The following is a 22,942-nucleotide window of genomic DNA, read 5'->3' as shown; positions in this document are numbered from 1 at the left end:
GTCGAGGAACGCCTCAGAGGACTCTGAAACGGCTTGGCAGCTCAGACACGTTACTGCAATGCAAACAGAAACACTTCACAAAACACGAAGGACACTCACTTGCTCCATCTTCATTACTGAGAGCCAGTACTTGAGGAAAGCTCTTTGCAACAAACAGGCACAAAGGCACACTTCTGAGGGCACTAAGAGTCGTAAAAAGTACCTCTGGATGTTAGGAATCCTCCAAATATTTCACGGATGACCGTGGTGCCTTGCAACAAGGTGTCCAAGCTGGAAACAAAATGTTATCATTGTCACTCCCAAGAGCCCAAGCAGAGAGTCAAAGAGCTTTTCTTTTCGGTGAAAACCCTGGGCAACGCAGGGTAGCAAATGAAGGGTCCTAAAGTCCTAGAGAACACTTAAAGGATAAGTTGGTTCTGCTTACTCGGTGCATCCGTTCAAATAATCAACGTGCATAGCAGCCACGATGTAACGTAGGAATTCGTGAGCATCTTCCTGTCTGCCGAAGCAGAAACGCTCACCTCTTCCTAGTGAATAAAAGGGTTATACAAGGCTTATCTCATAGAAAGGGATAGAAGAAGATGTAGTTTGCTAAAACCTCCCTTCCCTCACAAAAAACAAACAAACAAACAAAAAACTCTCCGTACCCATTGCACCCATGAAACAGCCCTCTCAAAATTTAGGCCTTTCTACAGAGAAAGCCATGTGAAAAGACTTACGCCGAAGGTCATTGAGGACTGCCAGAGGCTCGATGGCCTTGTCAGAGCTGAACAGGACCTGGTTGATGTGTGTTTCCATGGTACACAGCATGCAGGAACCTTGCTCACAACCTGTTGAGCGTCAAGGAAGTAACCCCCTGGCTTTAGTGAAAGCTAGCGACGTTGCTAGAGACAACCTTAAGCAACAACAACCTTGCAGCTTCAAGTGCACTCTCTGCCCTGCGTACCACGCTCTCCTCTCCAAAAGGGCCAAGAGGCCAGTCTGTGTGCATAAGCATTAAGCAGGAAGTCTGCAGTAGCATGCATTTTCTGAGGAAACACCTAAAGGACTATTGGCAAGACATCCTTTGCAAGGGCAGGGAAGTGCACAGGAATAGGCACACCAACTGAGAGTGCTTTCACAGTGCTCTTTGGTAGCTTTCCTCCTCTTGCAGTGCAACCGCATCTGCTGTCACAGTGGTCGTGCATTAGGGAAAGCCAGCTGTGACAGAACGCTGAGAACCTGTGACAGCCTCCTGCAAAATTTTAGCTTCTTTCTACGAACGCGTAAGTAACTCCAGGCCAAATAGTCCTGGAGTGCTTTGCTTCCCTAAACCCTTCCGCATTCACTGGAGGGAGGAAAGAATGCCTCCTTGGCATTTGGGCACAGGGCGTTAAATGAAGGCGAGCACTGCAGCAGCTCTCCTGAGCCTGCCGTGCACGCGCTGTTGAACGCCAGCCCCATCAGGCAAAATAGGGCAAAGTCAGAGTTTGCTTCCCAGAGGCATTCTTGGTCTTTCAGCAGGAGCAGAGTTGTCCAGGAGGTTGCGAGGAAAGGCTTCCCAAGTACTCACACGACTGGCTGTGCTCTCTGGAAAGCATGTAATTAGCCAGAGGGGGAGTGTAGGTCAAACACTGCAGAACCGCGTTGAGGAAACACGTATTTCCCAGGTTGTGGAGTCCAGCTCCAACGCTTTGCCTCTGCTGCCAAGACACAGGAATCTTCTTGGCTGGCAAAGACATCCTTCCTGGTGGAGCCATTCCCTCAGCAGTGGCTGCAAGGAAAGCACATTGTCAAAGAGACTGCCTGCCTTTGTTCTAGGAAGGCAGGTTTCCAAGCCGGCGTTCTGGAGAGCAGCCCCCAGCACCAGAAGCAGCTGCCTGGAGAACACAAGCACCTAGCAGAGACAGCCCATGCAGGGCTGCCGCTCCCATTGGCTGGCCACTCAAGAGCTTATTCACGTCTCTTTCTCATGGGCGACAATGACTTGTGGGCCCCGGGGAGTCACAAGATTAACCCTTTCTCTTGAAGCCTTTACTCACAGGAGTAGCTCCTTTGTCGGCCATCTCTTGCAGGCGGTACCGCATGGCAGCCTGCAGAGCGGGAGTCCATCTCTACACCGTCCAGTTCCAATTGGAAAAGGAAGGAGCCCAGTTCTTCCAAGGGCTTGCTCAGCTCACGCTCCCTTTCAGCAGCGTGCTCGCGAGCGCCGGGGCAGAGAGCGCACAAGCAGCTCTTGCGCCAGCAGCCTCTGTGCCGCCGAGTGACCCCAGCCGTGCGGGCCATTGTGAGGGAGGGCAGCGCGGCCAAGGCGGGGCTCGTGGCAGCTGAGTGGGCACATCCTTTATGAGGCAGGATCACGGCAGAGACGCGCTCAGCTGACGCCGGGGAGCGCAGGGCACTGTGCAGAGCCTGTGGCCGCTGCGCTGCCCCACTCAAGGTGGGGGCAGGAGCGGGGACGGTGCTTCTGCCAGCACAGCTCTCACACCTGCTTCTAAGGCAGAATACACTCAGGAAGGGAAGAAGGCACGCGCTTGTCACCATCCCTCATGGGCACTTTGACATGGCCTGTTCTCCTTGGTGCGAGGTGTCTCTTTCCCTCTTGTGGTGTGCGCCACACTCTCCCACGGCCTTGTAGAGCACAACGCCGCGCTCCTAGAGGCCCCAGGGCCCTTTTCCAGGCTTTCTCTCTAGGTGTGGAGGGAAAGAATCAGCTCATGTTGCAGTACTGGCACCAGGGAAAGAGCCCTTCGGCAGCCATTCCGAGGAAGACTGTGTGAAGACCTTGGAAGGCCAAGAAACTTTTAGGTCATTCTGGGAGTCTCTGCACCAGTTGACGTGTGTCCACGAATGAGCAGAGAAACCTGAGGCCGCTATGCTTTAGCAGTAGGGCCCGTGCATGAGCAGTGCCAGCGTGCTCTGACTTGCTCCCTGCTGAAGGCTCTGCCAAGGACAGGGCCGCTCCCTCCTTTTGCCCCCTTAGCGGCAAACTTAGTGCCATCCAATTGACCCACAGTAGAGTGTGCAGTGAACTAGACAAGAGCACCCGATCTTAGCTACTCAGTGGGGTATGCTTGGCTAAATTTGCTTGGCAAGTTCTGTGCTCTGCCATTAGCACATGAGGGTGTGCAAAGCATTGTTGGCTGGATGCGTCTTTTCAAAGTGCATCAGGTGTTGTCCACGATTACACTGACGGGTCCTGCAGTTTGAGCTTGGCTCTCTGAGCTGCTCGGAGGGCAGGGGATTGTGCCTCCGGAAGTGCAAAGCAACGCTTCTGAAGCCATCTAGCATTTCATTCTGAGGCAGCCAAAGAGGGAGGGGCAGAGGAAGGGGGAGAGGAAGAGAGAGGGAGAGAGAGAGAGAAGAGGGAAGGGAAGAGGAAGGAGATGGCTTAAAGCAAAGATGCCTTGTTCGTAGTCCTATCACAGGCTTCTTAGGCTATGCACACATGTCCAACTCTCCCTCCGGCAGCTGAGCATGTTAGCCCCTCCTGAGAGTAGCAGTGGGGGCCATAATCTGCACTCTCTCCACGAGAGAGATGTAAGCAGATTCCTGGTGGGATGACACTGCTTGAATTTGCTGGAGCTCTGTGCAAGTTTAAGAGCTCTCGGAGACCCTCTCCCACCAACATCCCCCTGTATCGTGCTGAGCATGTGGCGGTAACTTCTGTTTGGAGGAAGTCTGTAGTCATTGCCAGTAACTGCGGAGACGGCGTAGTAGAGCCCGCGTGTGTGCAGGGGCTCCTGTGCGGGTCTTTGTGGGAAGACGGGGCACGTTTAGGCTTGCCCTTCATGTTTCCAGTTAGGAGCCAGTGTTTTGGTCATGGGCTAAGGTTTTAGTGCTTGTCGTTTCAGGGTAGGGATTGCGGAAGGCTTGGGGGAAGGAAGTGTTTGGAGCCCTGCTCAGGGTTCCTTTGAAGTGGTGAGGGCATGGGCTAGGTTCTGGGGCTCGAGTTAGGGCTCAGGGTGAGCATGGCGTGGCAGAGAATTGGAGTGAGGGATAAGAGTGAGGGCTGGGGTGAGAGCAGCGCCTTGGGGTGTGGGTGAAGGGAAGGCTCGGCCGGCCTGCCACCATGGCCCAGTGTGAGCTCATGGCACGTGGCCTCTGTGTGTGCTGAGCCCTGCTTTGCTGCATCCCTTATCCAGTTTGGTGTGTCTGCCACCTCTGCGTTGGCCACCATGGCCTCACGTGGCTGTGTTGTCAGGAGCACGAGTGTATGAGTGGCCCTGCAGCTGCAAAGCCCCCATCATCCTCCTGCTGGGCCTCTTTGCATTTCCCTTGACCTTGACCTTACACTAGATACTAGAGGTTTCCTTTTCCTTGCTTCTGCCACCTCGTGGCAGGGAAACACTCCCAGCTTCTCATGAGGAGGGCTGACGCTTGAGCTGCCCGAGGTGCAGAAAGACTTGCTTCTCGCACTCCTGCCTGGTGCCCCATTTGGGCCTTTGCCACCACCAGGCCCTGCGCACCAGCAGCATCTTTGCCACCCCTTGATATTTCTGGCACCTTTAACAACACGCGCCAGAGGGAAAAGATGTGGGAAAGAAACGCCACTTCTTTTCACGGTGAGATTTCATACTGTGAAGAGTCCCAAAGATCACACACAACTCAGCAGTTGCTTTCCTGCCTTTATTTCATCCACCTACCCAAGGGATCTGAACTACTGAGTGCTCCTTAAGGCCAAGAGGACAGAGAAGAGGAAGAGGCAGAGGAGAAAGAAGTACAAAGTGATGAAATGTCCTTTTTCACTCTTTCTCCGTTTCCTTTGCATTTCGTTCTCAGCTTCCCCTTCTGCATGGGGATGTCTTCTTTTTCTGCTTCTCGGCTCTTGAGTTTTCTGGGAGGAGCCCTCAAGAGCAGAAGGAAGGGGCACGGCTGCAGGTGCTTGTCTTGGAGGAGAGCATTTTCCAGAGGGCTGCTCCAGTCCTGAATAGAGCCAAGAATCTGCTCGGTGGCTGCTGAAGCGATGCCCATGTTGCCCTCTGGACACGGATGGCAGGTGGAGCCAGCTGCTTTTGCAAGAACGCACGTGTGACCTGCCTTGCTCTGTTTGTCCTCTGCTTTGGGATGGGTAGCGAGGACGTTTCCCGGAGCTTCTGTCCTTCTCTGTGTAGTTTCTGTCACTACGGCGGGATGTGCAGCTCTTCCCATTGCAGTAGTGCTGCTGAGGGCAGTTTTGTTTGCTGCTTTGCAGGTTGTGAGAGCACCTCCTCTTGGGAGAATGAGCACCCCGTTCGTGGACACTGGCGTGTTTTGGGTCCTCTTGCAGGGCTCTCTTTCTCTTTAAAGGCCTTGAGCTCTGCATTTCAAAAGAAGACATTCTAAGATGGCTCTGTGCAAAGACACGGCTTGGAAAAGCCCTAGACACAATCCCCCCCGCCTCCAGTGCTCAGGAACAAGCCATGGTGTTTTTGCTGTCTCAGCAGATGCCACCAAACTAAAAGTAAACCAAGCAAAATTCTGCTTGTTGTTTTTTGCTTTCATGATGTGAGCATGACTAGGCCTCACTTGCAATGCCTCGCAAGGCCTCGGGAAGCTGGGCTGCGAGTGATGAAGTAGCAGGGCTGCCCTCAGTCTAGTCTTAGCCACTGGTTGAGGGATTGTGGCTGCAGCAGGAGGGCTTTCTCTGCACTGTGGCAGGGAAAACATAACGCACAAGCTACGCGTCCTGCCCATCCCTCCGCAAAACAAAGAACAAAAAAAAGAAAAAAAAAGAAAAGGAAGAAAAAGGAAAATGCCTTCATCATGCTTTCTCTTTAGAAGCTTTAAGTACACTCTCTGCCCTGCGTTCCATGCTCTTCTGTTGATGAAGTCAACAGAATCTTCTGGGATGAAGTATTCAGCCATTCCTATTTACTCGGGAGATGGAATAGTATAGCCCGCGTGTATGCAGGGGTTCCTCTGTTGTCCATGTATTGGTTTTGTAATGTCAGTGGGCATGAATGCACTGTGATCTTTGTCATGCTTGCTCCTGCATTTTCGCACGTCTTCTTCTTGCTGCTGGTGTATTTGTAGAAGCCCTTCCCTTTTTCCCCTATGGTTCTTGCTAAGTTTAATTCCAAACAAGCCTTGTCCTTCCTTGATGCATCCCTGCATTCTCTGACAGTGTGCCTTTATTCCTCTCAAATGGTCTGACTCTTCTTCCACATGATGTTTTCTTTCTTTTTCTGCTTAAATTTTACCACGAGTTCCTTCCAATCCACACAGGCCACAGGTCTCCTGCCCGCCTTGCATCACTTCTTTCTTGTAGGAATGCACCAATCCTGAGCTTGGACAAAGTAGTGCTTGAATATTAGCCAACTATCCTGGACTCTCTTTCCTTCTAGGGCCCTGGACCAGGGGACTCCGTCAAGTAGGTCCCTGAAGAGGTTAAAGTTATTTCTCTTGAAATCCAGGGTTGCAATCCTACTTTTTGCCTAGTTTCCTCCTCGCAGTATATCGAATTCCAACATCTTGAGATGGCTGGAAGGAAGATGGGAGCAGCTCAGCAGTGGATGCCACAAGCCACGGGGAACAAAGGGGTCAGAGTGGTGGATGATTGGTTGTCCCTCTTCTTTTGCCCCAATGCGCTGTGGGCCAGATCCACCACCAGCACAAAATGACCACGAGATGCCCCAAGATGTGCAACTTGTTGAGGTGAGTGTGCGAGGAAGGGCTGTGATGAGGCCTGTGATCACCATCTTGTGCATCACCAACCTCTAGTTGTGCAGATGCAATTGCAGGAAACCCAGGACATCCTCATCAATCTCCTGCTCAAAGTCCATGCAGTTCAGCAGCTGAAACACACCCTGTTGCAGATTGACTGATTATCAGAGCCAACAGCACTCCCTGAATCCTCTGAACCTCCTGCAGAGTCTCAGTTTGAGACATTTGTGAAACGTTTGAGTGGAGAATGGGCCCAAGGGCTGCATGACTTGCAAATGGTTATGAACAGTTGGCCATCAGACATGACCCTCTGGCGGAAATGAACCCAGGTTTGGGTGACTGAGGGGAATGCAGCTCCTGTGGGACAGGAGCCCAGCCCCACTGAGCTGCAGTCTGCCCCCTGCCCATGGGATAGTGAGCCCAGTGTGTGCAGGCTCTGCCCAGAGACACCGCTTACCACCATGCCCACATTGATGAAGACAGATGGTGGCAATCTCCCAGTGTTTGTAACCGCAGCTGATCACTGTGACTACATGATCAAACATCCGGGAACATTCATCAGCCGCATTCATCCACAGCTCCCTGGCCAGAGAGGGGAGAAGGTATCGTGGGCACGGAGCTGGACAGGCAAACCTCTTTGTGCTGCCTGTGCTGCCAACTCGAGCCATCCTGCCACAAGTCTGGCCCCGTGAAGCAAGCTTGCATTTCCACTCAGCTTCGGCAGTGGCAGCCTTTCCCCACCACACCTTGCCTGGCAGTACAGCTAGTCAGGCCTATTTTGGTGAGAGTGGAAAAGTGCCCTTAGTCCACCAAAGCTGTGGCCTTCCAGCTTTCTGTGTTCAGGGCAGAAATGCTGGGCCAGATGAGGAGGAAGGTGGCTCTCACCTAGTCAGCAAAGTGGCTCCTGCGTGTTAGGTCTCCAGACTCGTAAGCGTGTCCCAGCCCCCTGCCTCTCCATGGAGTCAGCCAGATGGCCATGCTGACTTCCTGCCTACATGAAACACAGAAGGCCCATTTTGTGAAGCAAGGGGTGATTGCACTGACAAAAGTGTTCTGTCCATAACATTCTGCAGATATGGGGTGGCAGGGGAGATGTCTACAACGCCCTGAGATATCTGTTGCTGCCATTGCCTTTTTTTCTCTACTGTGTAACCCTCCACCTCCAGCCCTAAGCGGGTGGCCTGACTTTGCCTAGGTGTCCCCTGCATTGCCCCCTTGGAGAGATGGGAGGAGAAGGATGGAGCTCCTGGTGGGGCTGACCAGAGGATGCTTTTCCTCCTGACCATATATCTGGCTGTAGCCTTGAAGGTCCTGCTGCCACAACCTGTGGGCAGTGAGTAGTGAGCTGCTGGGGTGCGGTTGGATGGCTGGGATCAGGGTCATGGTGTGCTGGTCCCATAAAGAGGCAGAGCTTGCAGGTCGCCAGAGGGGCTACAGCTCTGCCGCTGGCACAAAGCTTTTGGCTATCCCAGGTTCAGGGAGAGTGGGATGCACCTGCACTCGATGCTTGGGAGGCACATCATCTTTGCCAGGGGAGAAGGGGAAAGAGTTCTCTGGGCATGGAGCAGCACCATAGAAGTTGCATGTTTTGACAATACGATGCAGAGAGTGGTGGTTCCTCGCTAGTCTGACAGTATGTTGGAAGTGAGGGAATATAGGCCTGGCAGCTGGGACCTTAATCCCCTGACAGAGACAGTGTTGCAAAAATCAGCATCATTCCTGCTCCCTGAACTGAGGTGGACAACCAGCTTGTCACCAGTCACCTGTTGCTTTAGGCGATGGTCATCAAGCCAGGGCGCACCTGTCTCGATGTTCTCCTGGGGACAGGCAGGTCAGCAGGAGCAGAAGGAGATGCTCCGACAGCTGTGGGAAGGATGAGCGTGTGTGTCTGCAGGAGGAGCGGGCTGGAGAGTCACTCTCGGATTCCTTGTTTAGGCACCTCAGTGGAATGCATGCGCCCAGGTTGGGGAGCACTTGTGTTCAGTCACAGTATGTTACACTTCATTGTACATTAGCCCCTTTCAGAAGCTTAATGCCAAATTCTCTTAGTAGTTAACAGCGTTGGCACCGATGGCACATAGTTCTTCCACACTCTCAAATCTTCCTTGCTCTTTCTGGTCTTGTTTGAAGACTCTCCCAAGAGCTCTTCTGTACTGAAATGCTTCTTAATACAGTATCATCGAGATCAGTATCATCGAGATCAAGTTGCTGGCCCTCAGTACATTCTCCTATGAATGAATCAAATCCTCAGGGTAACTAGGGCAGTCTCATTTTGAGCTTCTTTTCACCCAAAGCTTTAAGAGAGTGGCACAACCTGGGCAAATGCAGATTCTCCATTAAGCCTTGAAGCAATCTGAGAATTAGCTGAGAAAGTTGTCTAGTTCATGGAATGTTGCTCTGACTGTTCTGCATGGAAGTATTAAATGGTGCAAAGAAAGACAGTTTTTGTTCAGTCATATGAGCAGCTAGCTACTAAATCTGCTTGGTAATTTGGTCAAAAACAGATGTCCCATTGCAGTGGGAAAGGTTGCCAGGTCCAGATTAACACCATTTTCAAAAAGAATAGCATTGAGGGCAGATACACACACGCATCCAAAATCACGCATGTCTTATTATCACAAGTGCTCTGCCCGATGCAGGTACCATAGAAATGTTTCACACTGCATAATTTTGAAGCACTAGGCATGGTAGGGCAGGTCCATCCTTGATTAGATAGCCAGTAGGTGCAACATTTACTAATTTCGTTAAGTGTCCAGTGCAAGCTGTCTCTTGCAACTATAGATAGCCACCTATTTTCATTCAAGGCTTTAGGAATGACAAGAGAATGGCATAAAGGTATTATTTGAGTGTCCCTCACCTGTGCAATCCCCACCAACTTTCTTTTGTGTTGTCATTGTAACAAACGCCTTGCGTAATTTTAAGCCTTTCTCCTTTGAATTTGTCTTTCACTAGGTCAGAGAGCAATCATTTTAGGGTTAGTGTAACATTATTGCCTGCTGTCAATCCTTGACCTCATGCTCTTACAGATGGTATTCCTCCTCTCCCCATAGCTCTAAAGATGGGTCTTGACTTATTTTTCAAGATCCCAGCTGTTCCACAGACAACATGAGAAGGTAGAACCTGATGCCCACAATGACACGGTGTCCTGCTAGCTTGTTAAGGGAGACAGTAAAATAATCCATAGGGGGTCAACCAATAAACTTTATTCACCAGTGCAAGATCTTTGTGCTAACAACATCCACCATTAAGTGGCACAATTGTTATGGGGCATAAGCTTTGTAATTAGCCTCTTGCAATTAGTGCAACTGACTAAGGTATGCTGCTTGTCCCTGGTAAAATGCTATAGCGTTTCTTCACCATGAGCGTCCAGGAGATGACACCACCTTGCAAAGAGATGACAACTGCTAGCATATTTCTTCTCCCTGAATGTGCAGAGGACTCTCAACTGGCTACCCTGCATGGATAGAGGAGCGTAAGATCCAAACCAGGACAGGATCACAGCTTTACTTTCCCACCATCAATCCTTCTTCCCTTCCCAGACTGGTCACAGTGCAGCAGCTCCCCTGATGTAAGAGAGCCCCAGGAAGGAAGGAGTGTTCCAAACTTTTCTGCTCCCTTGCAAACCCTGGACTCCATGGGACGACTTGCTACTACAGGGGCTGGCATTGAGCTCTCTCAGCTCTGGCTTCCTGGTGATGCAAAACATCTTGCAGGTCTGGCATTGTCAGAGAGTGGGTCCATCAGGTCAGTGTCTCATGCCCAAGGACTCCTGATGGGACATCTCCTCACAGTACCAGAAGCGGGGAGCATGCCTTGGGGAGTAGGACCATCTCCCTCAAGGGAGCATGGCTTCCCCAGCATGCTCTCCCATGAGCCAGGGGTCTCCTGGTTGCAGAGGCCCTTCTCCTCTGTCACCCCAACAGCAAAGCCTTCCTCAGTGCCCCATGTGGCTCACACTCGTCTGTCCCCCTGCCCCTGCCAAAACTTTGCCTTGCACCAAAGCAGGGGAGGAGCTTGATCCTCCTTCTCAGGATCCACACAGCTGGCAGTTGACACTGCTGGTCCCCAGCTCCTCCTCACTCACAGAGAGGGATCTGGACAGGCTGGATTGATGGGCTGAAGCCAGCTGTAGGAGATTCAACAAGACCAAGTACTGGGTCCTGCATTTGGTCACAACAACCCCATGCAACACTACGGGCTTGGGGCAGAGCAGCTGCAGAGCTGCACAGCAGACAAGGATCTGGGAGTGTTGTCTGACGGCTGTTGAACATGAGCCAGCAGTGTGCCCAGGTGGTCAAGATGATCAACAGCATCCTGGCTAGTGTCAAGAATAATGTAGTCAGCAGGACTAAGGGAGTGATTGTACCTTCTGCTCGGTGCTAGTAAGGCTGTGCTTCAAATAATGTGCTTAGTTTTGGGCCTCTCACTACAAGAAAGACATTAATGCACTGGAGTGTGTGCAAAGAAGGGCAACAAAGTTGGAAGGGGCTGGAGCACAAACCTTATGAGGGAACTGGGAGTAGTTAGTCTGGAGGAGGCTCAAGGGAGACCTTATTGCGCTCTACAACTACCTGAAAGAAAGTTGTAGTGAGGCAGTGTAAGAGACTGTTTTGAATTGTCTTTTGTCTCGACATTGTTGCCATAACTCCTTGGCCTTGGCTCAGGGAAAACCGTGATGTCAGCTCCAGGTGTTTCGTCTCCCTACAATTACCTACTTCTTGACCTTGGCACCCTACCTCTGGGAGGACTGTGAGATTAACACGAGGCCCAAACAATGCCCAGCAGTGTCTATGGAGCAGGGCTGGCACTCATGTTGGGGGAAGAGGAGCACCAGAGCAGGCAAAGAAGGGAGGCGGACTCCGCAAGTACAGGGACGTAAAAGCACTTCGTATTCCCCGCCTGGGGGGAGCGTGCAGCAGCTTCTTCACAGATGTGTGTGGTTTCTTCTGGGGTGCACAGCTTCTTTCCCGGGACATCACCTGCATCGAGGTGTGTGGAACATCACCTGCACCAAGGAGCATGCAGGACATCACCAGCACCGAGGCACCTGTGCCTGCACCAAAGCAGAGCCAACGACACTTAGCTGGACTGGTGGTGGTGGTAACTATAATCCTGCTACATCTCTCTCTTCCGCTTGCTTGCTTATCCTTCTTTCTTTTTTCCTTCTTCTCTCTGTCCTATTGCGCTTATGAGAATAAAGTTTACAAGGTTGTACGGCATTTGACCTCATTTGCGTCTTAAATCTCACTCTTGGGATCTTATCGAAACCTCCCCCGACACTGGATCGGGACAGGCAGGAGGTCTGTCTCTTCTCCAAAACAACTATCAATAGGAGAAGAGGAATTGGCCTCAAGTTGTGCCAGGACAGGTTCAGGTTAGATATTAGGAAAAAATTCTACACGCAAAGGGTAAAATGTATGTGGACTCAGAGAACAGTGGGAGAACAAAGAAGGATTTTGCAGGATCCATTGCAGCATGCATGCAACTGCTGTCCCTGGTTGCTTATCGTCTGCATGATTTGATGCAGGTTGGCTGCCAGAGGAGGCACTCACTGCATGTGGGCAAACACGGTCCTTGCCTTGCTCCCCATCCGCTCCCCATCAGTGTTATTTTCATGGGCAGCATAGATGGGACTGTTCCCCAAGCTTTTTTCCCTCTTCCATCACTCTCACCCCTGGCCACAGCACTTCCTGTAACCTCCCGTCCAGGCCCTTTTCCCTGCTAGCACAGGGGGTGGAATATAGTGAGTTGTCACTGCCCACAAATGAGTTTTGGGGATGAGGGAATATTTCACACTTCTGGGAAATATTCTTGCTGGGGAAATATTCTTGCTGGGGAAGTTGAGAAAAAACTTTGTTGTATTTTCTTTTCATTGAAATTTTCATTGAAATGAGCAGACTCCAAAGCAGCTGTATCAAATCCTATTAGAGGATGAAAAGGAGGAAGAGTGAGCCAAATGCGGAGATGAGTGCATAAGTAAGAAGCCTTACCTCTGTCCTCAGACTGGCAGTTATTGGTAGCACTTACAATAACAGGCTTTTTAAATGTGTTTTTAAACCTTTTTTTTAATAATATTTTTTTTCAAATAAAATAGCTAAGTGCTATGGCATGCTCATGCCATCTAGCACGATAAAAACATATTTTCTTTATTCTAGAGCTTTCACCTACATCCTTGTTCAGCCTGAATGCCTTCTTTGAGTTCTGGTTGTATTTCAGATACACGCTGGCATCAACTAACTTGGTCACAACTTGTAAGCAGCAGATCCTTCTAGGGATGCAGAATGCAGCTATGTATCATAAATGCCTGTTTATCTTCTTTAAGTTGGTATCTTGATCAAGTGCAATTCTCAACTCCTTTGTCTGAACACATCAGAATTACTTGCAGCATATTAAAATTCAAAACAGGAATGCTAAATTGGTGAGGAGAGGGGAGTGGAGGGGAGAACTGAAGAGGAAACAAGCCATAAAAAGGAGGAGATAGTGGGCTGCTAAAGGGCAGTCGGACAGACTCGCCGTGAAGCAGGACAAGGAATTTGTGACCTCTCCATGGAGCTGGGAAGAGGGCTTTTTAGCATTGTTGCATTTTATTCAGAGAAAGCTGCATGTCTGTGTTTTGCTGTGCATTTAGAGGAAGGAGGAGAGTTTGAGGCTGCTGCATGTGCAGTGCTAATTGTGTTTTTCTGCTTCTTGAAGCAGTACAAATAGCTCCAGTGCACAACCTGGCAGGGAAGCAAGTCCCTTCCTCTAGGCCTCCTCCTGTGATCCAGGGTCAAAGGGTGCTGAGTTACAGCCCAAGCTGCCCCCCTGGGCAGTCCCAGCTTTGCCTCGGGTCGTATCCCAGGCCACAGCCTTCAGCTGCAGGCTCTGTGAAGCAGTGACGCTTCTTCCAGCAGGGCTTTAATCTCGCTGAGCAGCAGTTACAGCCAGGTAAGGACTGTGATGGGTGCAAGGGAGCACTCTGGATTGGCTTCTCTTGTCTTCGTCTTTTGCCGTAAGCCAGTGGAGGTGTGTGGTAGGTGTTGGCTGCGTTTAATGTGCCCTACACATTGACCCACTTTTATCCTGATAGCACTGGGAGCTCAAGCCAGTGAATTTGGACTCATGGGTGATGCGGTGTCCTGTGAAGAGAAAGCAGAAGTGCAGTATGCCAAGCTGCTGAGGAAATCACATGATGCAGCCATTAGATGTATGAAGGATGTGGAACACAGGCCCTAAAAGCTCCTGTCGTTTTCTCTCAAGTTGCTGTGGGTGGATAATAATGTTTTTTCTGAAGGTTTGAGCAAGGGTGCTTGTGTCGGCACCAGCTTGATCACCTGAATGCTGGTTCGTAAGTGTAAGATATGTTCCTATAGGCTGCCCATTCTTGTCGTTAGAAGAGGTACAGCAGAATGGAGAAGTGCCTCATCTCGAAGAGAATTGCATCTTTGAGTCTCCTGGGAATGGGGGTGGGCTTGGACATGGAGCTTAAAAGAACATACTGGTAAGAGAGAAGGAATAAGACAAATTTTCAACCTAAGCTAATGCCCTGGCTGACATGTTCTTCCTTCTGAAAATACAGTATTCTGAAAACTTTACACTTGCAAACCGGAGCCATCGGGGGAAGCGGAACCGGGATACAGGGGTGTGGTGGGATCAGGGTGATGGGGAAACCAGGGTAAGGGGGTCCTGGCACGGGAGCATTGGGACATGAGGGAACTGGGGACATGGAGAACAGCGGAAAGGGGCACCGCCGGAAAGGGGAACCAAAGGATCAAAGTCCCAGGGACACGAGGACTGGAAGCTGCGGGCACCATGGACAGGGGGTCACGGGGACTTGGGGGAACTGGGGACAGAGGCACTGCGGGAAGCGGGAAGAGAGTGACAGGACCAGCGCGGCAAGGACAGACGGGGGGAAGAGGGAACCGGGGGAAGGTGAAACTGGGGATGCGGAGACGGAGGCAAGGGGGAATCGGGGACGCAGAGACCGGGGGAAGGGGAATCCGGGGACGACGGAACCGGGGGAAGGGGGAACCTGGGACGCGGGAACTGGGGGAAGGAGGAATCGGAGGAAGGGGGATCCTGGGGTGCCGGGAGCCACTGAGCTGCCGCTGACGATATCACCCAGCGCCGAGCGACGTCCCAGCCACAGTGAGGCTCTCAGCAGGCGCGAAGTCACCCCCGGCGCCGCAGTGACATCACGGCGCGGCGCTGACGTCACGCGGCGGTGCTGTTGTCGCTGCGCGAGCTGGGGCAGTGACTGCGCCTGGCGCCCTGCGAGCTCGGCCTGCAGGGGCTGGCGCTGCTGCTCTGCTCCGCGCTGCTGGCGCTCAAGGCGGACGGCGCGGCCGCCGCGCTCTCCTGGCGGGCCGTGCTCGGGCCCTGCTTCGCCGCCGACGGCCTCAGCACCTACTTCAGCACCATCGTGTCCGTGCGGCTCTGCCGGGATGGCGAGAAGCGGCTGGCCGTGCTGCGGCTGCTCTGGGTGCTCACCGTGCTGGGGCTCAAGTTCGTCTTCGAGCTGCTGCTGTGCCAGAAGCTGGCGGAGGGCACGCGCGAGCTCTGGTACGGGCTGGTCATGGCGCCCATCTTCATCCTGCTGCAGCTGCTGCTCCGCGCCTGCCGCGTGAACTGAGGGGCGACGCGGATGGCTGGGGACTGACCTTCTGGAGAGCAGCTCTGCGGAGAAAGACCTGGGTGTAATGATGGAGGATAAGTTGACCATGAGGCAGCAGTGTGCCCTTGTGGCCAAGAAGGCCAATGGGATCCTGGGGTGCATTAAGAAGAGCATCTCCAGCGGGTCGAGGGAGGTTATCCTGCCCCTCTACTCAGCCCTGGTGAGACCGCATCTGGAGTATTGTGTCCAGTTCTGGGCTCCACAGTACAAGAGGGATGTGGAGCTGCTGGAGAGAGTCCAGCGCAGGCCCATAAGGATGATCAGGGGCCTGGAACATCTGCCCGACGAGGAGAGGCTGAGGGAGCTGGGTCTGTTCAGCCTGGAGAAGAGAAGGCTGAGAGGGGATCTAATCAGTGTATATAAGTACCTCAAGGGAGGGAGTGCAGAGGATGGTGCTGGTCTCTTTTCCCTGGTGGCCACCGACAGAACTAGAGGTAATGGCCACAAACTGAAGCACCAAAAGTTCCACAGGAACTTAAGGAAAAATTTCTTAACAGTGAGGTTGACAGAGCACTGGAACAGGCTGCCCAGAGAGGTTGTGGAGTCTCCTTCTCTGGAGATCTTCAAAACCCGCTTGGACGCATTCGTGTGCCACGTGCTCTAGGTGACCCTGCGTGTGCAGGGGGGTTGGACTAGATGATCTCTAGAGGTCCCTTCCAACCCTATGCATTCTATGATTCTATGATTCTATGGGCCGGCCCCGGCCCCGACTCCAGCCCCGGCCAGGACGGGCATGAGGTGCCGGGGGCTGCGGCCCACAGCGGAGCCTCTGCGGAGCAGCCGCGTCAGGACGGGGCAGCGCTGAACCCCGAGCAGCAGGCGCGGGGCCCGGGGGCCTGCGCTGGCCTCAGCGCCAGGCTTCACTCCAGCCACGGCGATTCTGACATCTCCGCAAAGGCCCCGTTTGTGCCGTCGCCAACGTCGGCCTCGCTCGGCTCTCGTGTGAATGTGTCCTGATGTGCAGGCCCTGTTGGACGGGCCAGTGAATGTAAAGCAAAACTCTACAGATAGGGGAATTATACACATACAGCTCCTTGTTTCTTGTTGTTGTTTATTTTCCCCCTGGAAAGTTTCTGTACTGAAACCTGCCGCCTGGAGTAAGAATTCTTTGGGGGTTGTTTATGTGCTGTCGGCACCTGTGTAAACCTCAAGCTGCTGCCAGCCTTAAACAGAGAAGCTGCTGCTTGTCCTGAGCAGTCCGAGGCCATGATCTTAACACCGATTTCTGCAGTTCTACTCCAATGTGTTCCCGTTTCTCCTGTCCATCCCCCCCTCCCCCCCGCCCCGAGCGGCACTTCCTGCCCTCAGGGTGCCAGCAATGTTGTCTCACGGATTGTGCTGGGAGGCAGAGGGACTGGGGGACTGCTGCATGGTGTTGAACAGAAATGCAGTTTTTAGTGTTGGAGGCCTATTCCCCAAGGTAGTGCTAAGGGTGTTGGGAGGGCCAAGCGAAGGGGCACAGCAGGAGCAGCTGCTGCTGCTCCTGGAGGCAGTTTCTCTGGGTCACAGCTTTGGTGGGAAACGCTCCTCGACCGTCTAGAAATGAGCCGGGCTGAATGAGGGGGCTTTAGTCTTTCAAGGGGACTTTGAGATCAGCAAGTTACCGTGAGATTCACAAAGTAAAGATGCTTCAGTGTCATTTAGCTGCAGCCGTGAGGCTGTTCGGGACTATGGATCCCTCACCTACCTGTGAGACAACGAACGTTACTCTGGTGCCCAGAGGCAACTTTGTGCTGGATTTGGGGACAATGATGGTTGCAAGAAACCTCCCACAGTCGTGGGCTTCCCCGCCAAGCTCCACCGTGCTCGGTGACCCTTCGCTGCCTGTGCTGGCTCTGCCCCTTCACAAAGTTACTCTGTGCCTCTGCTGGGACGTGTCCTCTCTGGAACGTGTGGACAGACGTGGTGCCGGGTAGAGCTGCCTGGCCAGGCAGAGCAGGGTGAATGTGACCCTAGGAGGACAGGCTTGGAAGCCACAGGGAGCCGCTGCAGCCAGAGCAGTGACCCCATAGAACAGACCCTGCGGAGTGCCACTGAGTTCAGCTGGGGCTATGCGGCACATGCAGCGCTCCAGCCGAGCAGCAGTGGATGGGTGGAGAAGCCACCCTGGTGGCTTAGAGCTTGTGTCCTCCAGAAATGGGCCGAGCCGAGAGGTTCTAGGCAGGGGGATGGTGTCTGAGGGCACAGGCAGAGACAGCAGCAGCGAAGCTGTGAACATGACCATGTGCGAGTCCCTTGGCAGCACTCTGGGGCAGGGCAGGACCATGTCCATGGGGCTGATGGCCCCAGCGCTGTAGGATCCTCTGATGATCATGAAATAAGTGATTGGCTTCCTTTTCTTGACAGCCCTCGGGCATGGGGCGGACATTTTCCCTATGTGATGGGGATTGTCCCTTCACAGGGAATCTGCTACAGCCAGGTTGTGACAGAAAGGGGTCTGATCCAGGAGGAGGCCAGGGCTGACAGCGAGGGACTTAGTCCCCGCTGTGTGGTGTGACCTGGTGTCCCCACCGGCCTCTGCTCAGCTCAACTGTGGCTGCAGCCCTGGCCCAGGGACACTCAATGGCCTGTCCTGGCCTCAGGGTGTGGAGCTGAAAAGGGCCAGGAGCAGCTCAGAGACAGCTCTGGCTGCTGCCAGGAGATGGAGGCAGTGGGGGCTGCCTCTGCTCAGGGCCCCGGCCCCCTCCTTGCACGGCCATCCCTCCTTTGCCAACGGCATCCTGCTTCTGGTTGGAATCAAAGCTGCTCTCAAGACCCCGGCTGCTCTGCGGGCAATTTCAGGGCGGGGATATGACCAAGGTTGCTCTTTAAGAGGTGACAGATTCGTAAGGGCAATGTGAAAAGTGGCACGTGTGGTGTCATCATGACAATGTGCAACTGCTCAATGCCCACGTGAGGTAACCTAGAGAAGCTCAAAATTCCAGAACTCTGCCTGAGTTCTGTTGACAGTCAGGTATCCACGAGCGACTGGCAGGACGAAGAGGACAAGTAAGTCGGTTTTCCCCATCTTCACTGTTGCCCGTTAGCGATCCTGGCTCCCTCCCTGGCTGCCCGTGTGTACGTGCTGGGCAGTGCGCAGGCGTGAGAGTGCAGGCAGGTGAGAGGAGCCCATTGACCTCAAGATACCCGCAGCTTCCTTGAGGAGAGGGCCAACCTGGAGGCCGCTTTGGGGAACGGCCTCCTTGCAGCTTTAACTCATCAACGCTCTTCCCAGCGCATCACATCCAAGCAATTTCTCTCTTTCTGTGTTGACCTTTGCAGGGTCCTTTGCCAGGATGGCCATTAAAAAGAGCCGTCTGATCTCTGTTGTTCTGGCGTTACTGCTCCTGGAGTCATTCATTGCCCGTCAGCTGGTCTTGTTCAAGGTCACCTTGTCACCCAAGGCCAAGGTGAGCAGCACTGCAGAGCAGACATGTGGCACAGATGCTCCATGAGACAAGAGCTCATGTTAGGGCTTTGGAGTGTGTGGGGCTCGCTAGGATGAGTCTTGCAGGTCATAGGCGTGAGTCTTCTCCAGCCATGCCAAAATGCAGGCAGAAGAGAGAAGGCAGGGGCCCTGAAAGAGCCTTGCTGGAGCTGGGGCCAGCATGGGCCAGGCTGATCGAGCCCTCTGGCTGACTCTGTGCCCTTCATCTCAGACTCAAGACCAGACCTTGAAGGGCCCTGTCCTGTCACTGCTCTACTTGGCCGTGCTGGAGACTGCCATAGCTTTGGGAGGGTCTCCGCATTAAGAGCAATAAGAGTTGCTCTTTGGGACACCCTCTTGGGGACATCTTAGCTTGAACAAAGTGACCGGTCTCCTGGCAGGGCTGGGCTCCAGCCCCACCATCCCTGCTGCTCTTCCAGCCAGCCACGAGCTCTTCATTTGTGCTTCCAGGTGGACCGAGAGATGGACGCCGGCTCGTCCCACCCCACTCTGTTCATCATCAAAAGGGAGACAGGTGATGACAACAACATGGCTGAGATCAGGCAGAGCTTTTTCTGTAATGTGCAGGGTCAGTATCCCCTCTGCGGTGGCCTTGATGCTGCCCTGGGTTTGTGTGTGTGTCTGTATGGCAGCTGGGGTGGCCTCGTTTCCCTTTCCTTAGTGTGCCAAAGCGGGGCGTTTCTCATCCGAGTGACCTGACTCTCTTCCAGGACCAGGCATATCAAGCTATGCCAACGATACTGCGAAAGCTCTGGAGTCCCTAAGAGAGTGGCTGGACAGAGCTCTGAAGGCCATTGCCACTGAGAAAGGGAGAGAGGAAGCAGCTTTTCTTGGAGCACCAGCAGGCAGCAGGCTCCTGAGGTACTTGTGCACGCCCTGAGGAGAAGGGGAGGTGGCCAAGCTGCAGGCAGCCGCCAGCAGCCTGGCTAATGCGGCATCCTGCACGGGGCCGGCTGCGCTGAGCTCCCCAGCTGCCCTGAGCAAGGGAGCCCTGGCAGGAAGGCAGCACAGTGGGGAGCCGTGGCAGGACCTGAGCTGTACTGGCCACTGTGCTGGGCCCTGGGGGCCCAGAGACAGACGCTGGCCTTTTTGGGAGCCCACGAGCGCCAAGGATGCTGCTCTGCTTCTTGCCAAGCGGGAAATGCTCCATAGTCTTGCTTTGCTCTTCCTTCTTCCTGCAACATAAGGCAGTGGTTCCCACCAGGGCACGCACTTTCTGCAGACGTGGTTGGGTGCTGGTAGGGGAGTGTGTTCAAGGTAGAATGCCAAAGGGCTGTTGTGCCACCTCATCTTGCTTTTCCCTGGAAAAGCAAGGAACACCTTGTACAAGCTAGAGAGCAGCAAACATCATTTCACAGCAACTGCTCAGGACCAAACGCTGCAATATGTGAAAGTAGGAGGAAGCCAACTGCTTCCTTGGGTTCTCTGCATTGGGATTATTTCACTGCATTTGTTTCTTGAATTTTGGATGCTTCTTAGGGAAAAGAACAACTCATCAGCAGATCAAAGCATGGAGGGAATTGCTAAGAGCATGAAGGAGTTTGCCATGGATTTCCACGGGGTTCGAATCATCACAGGGCAAGAGGAAAGAGCTTATGGCTGGATCAGCGTCACCTACCTAATCTATTCCTTCCCTGAGGTGAGAGAAGGCTGAAACAGCCACCCCTTCTTTGCACTGGGTGCTTGTTGGTTTGTGTGGTTGTTCCTTTCTTTCTTTTGGATCTTTCTTAGCTTTTTAAACTCACTTAGCACAGAAGGAAAGGTCTGGGTCTTTGCGCCTCAGGAATGATGTAGGAGAAGGAATTCTTTTATTAGGCTAAAGTACAAGGGGAGGGAGAGAGCAAGGATGAGGGTTTTGCAGCCAGAAGATCAGGGCACATCCCCATGCCATGTGGACACAGGGAAGAAAACCCCATGCTAACTAACACCGAGCACATCTGGAAAAGCCAAGGCCAGCCGATGCCCTCAAGGACATCCCTTCTGCTTTATTCTGTTTGGCTCTGATCCAATCCAGTTGTGCTCTGGGAACCAGCTCACACATTTCCCCCTCCCTGCCCGCCAACCACCACCCCCAAAAAGAAAAAAAAAAAAAAAAAAAAAAAAAAAACGAAAACCACAACTGCCTTAAATGGGAGGAGAATGTGACTTGCACCCAGGACATAGGGCTGTCTTGGGATCCTCTTTCTGTCCTGTCTCGTCCTGGCAGAACTCCTGCTAACACGCAGCTGTGCAGCTCAGCCCCGTGGCCAAGGCTCGTGGAGACCTCCTGCCTGGGGACACGCGCTGTGCCTGTGCCAGGCCTGGCACGCAGGGCCCCAGTGCTGCTAGGGGCATCTCTGTGCTAGAGCTGCCCTCACGATGCCCCTCTCTCCTTTGGCAGGCCGGGAGCACGGACGTCGGCTGGAGCCTGGGCTACGCGCTGGAGCTCGTCGACACCATCCCACAGGAGGTGCTGCACTTGGTGTGGAAAAAACCCTCCGTGCGCGCTGCAGCCGTGGCCTTCGTGGGTCTCGTTGTCATCCACATGCAATGGCCATGTAGGAGCTGGGCTGCATCTCTAAGACAGTAGGAGGGCATCGAGGCTGGACGGCTGACTTGGGCAGGGTGACTTATAAATATATAAATTAACTTATAAAACTTATAAATATATACATTTATAAATATATAAATTATATTATAATAAATAGATAAGTATTATAGAAATTATATTATAATAAATAAATAAATACGTAATATAGAAATAAATGGCATTCTAAGGAATGCCTTCCAGAATGCATTAAAGAAATTCTCGTTCTTTGGCTCTTGAATCAAAAGGATTTTAATGTTGTTCGTCCCAGGTAAGGGGGGTGCCGATGGTGGGAGCTGAGGCGAGGTGCCAGAACAAGGGCCTTGGCCATGGGGAGGTGCTCTGCAAAATGCAGCTCAGTCCCCGGTGTGTGGTGTGACCTGGCTCCCCACCGGCCTCTGCTCAGGTCACCTGTGGCTGCAGCCCTGGCCCGGGGACGCTCAATGGCCTGTCCTGGCCTCAGAGTGTGGAGCTGAAAACCCAGCCTGGGAGCACCCCATTTCCCGGTCCTTGTGCACCCTCAGCTGTGACTGGGACCCCGGCACAGGCCACTGGGATTTCATTCCTGCTGTGGGTGCCACTGTCTGCTGAAGGGCACAGAGCAGCAGAGCGGTGGAGGAGGGAGGACAGGGGATGTGAAGGCTGAGCCGAACAGCAGGGAGCAGGAGGCAGCAAAGCCTCTGACTCAGGAGGGGACACAAACGCAGGGACAGCGACCCACATTCCAGCTCCTTTTCCCGCCCCCGCCGCGCTCCCAGCCTTTCCACGGCCGCGCTCCCGCCGACGGCCGCCGCTCCGGGCACTGTCCCCTTGCCCGGGACGGCCGAGCTGCTGCAGCCCCAGGGCCCGGCACACGGCCGCACTCGCAGCCACGGCCGCCCCCGGCGCAGAGCCCCCGGGCGCTGCCCCCGCCGCCCGCACCCGCTGCCCGCAGGGGAAGGGGCTTCGCGCTGCCAGGGACGTGCTCCAGGCGCCTGCGGAACCGGGAACCGGGGAAGCGGGAACCACTGCGGGAAGGGGGAGCTGGGGATCGCGGTCCCGGCCATGCGGGAACCAGAGCTCGGGGGCACCACGGACAGGGGCTCACGGGGACTGGAGGGAAGCGGGGACGGAGGCACCGCGGGAAGCAGGAAGAGAGTGACGGGAGCAGCGCGGCAAGGACGGACCGGGGACGGGAGGGACCGGGGGAAGGAGGAATCGGGGACCGGGAAAGGGGGAATCGGGGATGCGGGGACCGGGCAATCGCGGTCCCAGCGACACCGGCGCTGGAACCGGGAGTGAGGAGAGCGCCCCGCGCCGGGAGCCACGGAGCTGCCGCTGACGTCATCACCCGGCGCCGAGCGCCGTCCCCGCCGCAGTGAGGCGCTCTGCGCTGGGAGCCACGGAGCTGCCGCTGACGTCATCACCCGGCGCCGAGCGCCGTCCCCGCCGCAGTGAGGCGCTCAGCAGCCCCCGCCGACGGCCTCAGCACCTACTTCAGCACCATCGTGTCTGTGCGGCTCTGCTGGGATGGCGAGAACCACAGAATCACAGAATGCTGAAGGTTGGAAGGGACCTCTGGAGGTCATCTAGTCCAACCCCCTGAACACGCAGTGTTGCCTAGAGCACATGGCACAGGACTGCATCCAAGCGGGTTTTGAAGATCTCCAGAGAAGGAGACTCCACAACCTCT

At 53.8% G+C, this 22,942-nt stretch overlaps 1 pseudogene; it reads left to right on the top strand.

Moving 5' to 3' along the window:
* Positions 1-14,818: 14,818 nt before the first annotated feature.
* On the top strand, positions 14,819-15,235 carry LOC148594102 (transmembrane protein 203-like; annotated as a pseudogene).
* Positions 15,236-22,942: the final 7,707 nt, after the last annotated feature.

This window comes from Tinamus guttatus, unplaced genomic scaffold (assembly GCF_059628265.1).
Source record: "Tinamus guttatus ecotype Peru unplaced genomic scaffold, ASM5962826v1 Tinamus_guttatus_pri_ptg000297l, whole genome shotgun sequence".
NCBI classification, from domain to species: domain Eukaryota; kingdom Metazoa; phylum Chordata; class Aves; order Tinamiformes; family Tinamidae; genus Tinamus; species Tinamus guttatus.
This window is presented reverse-complemented; position numbering and strand designations above follow the sequence as displayed.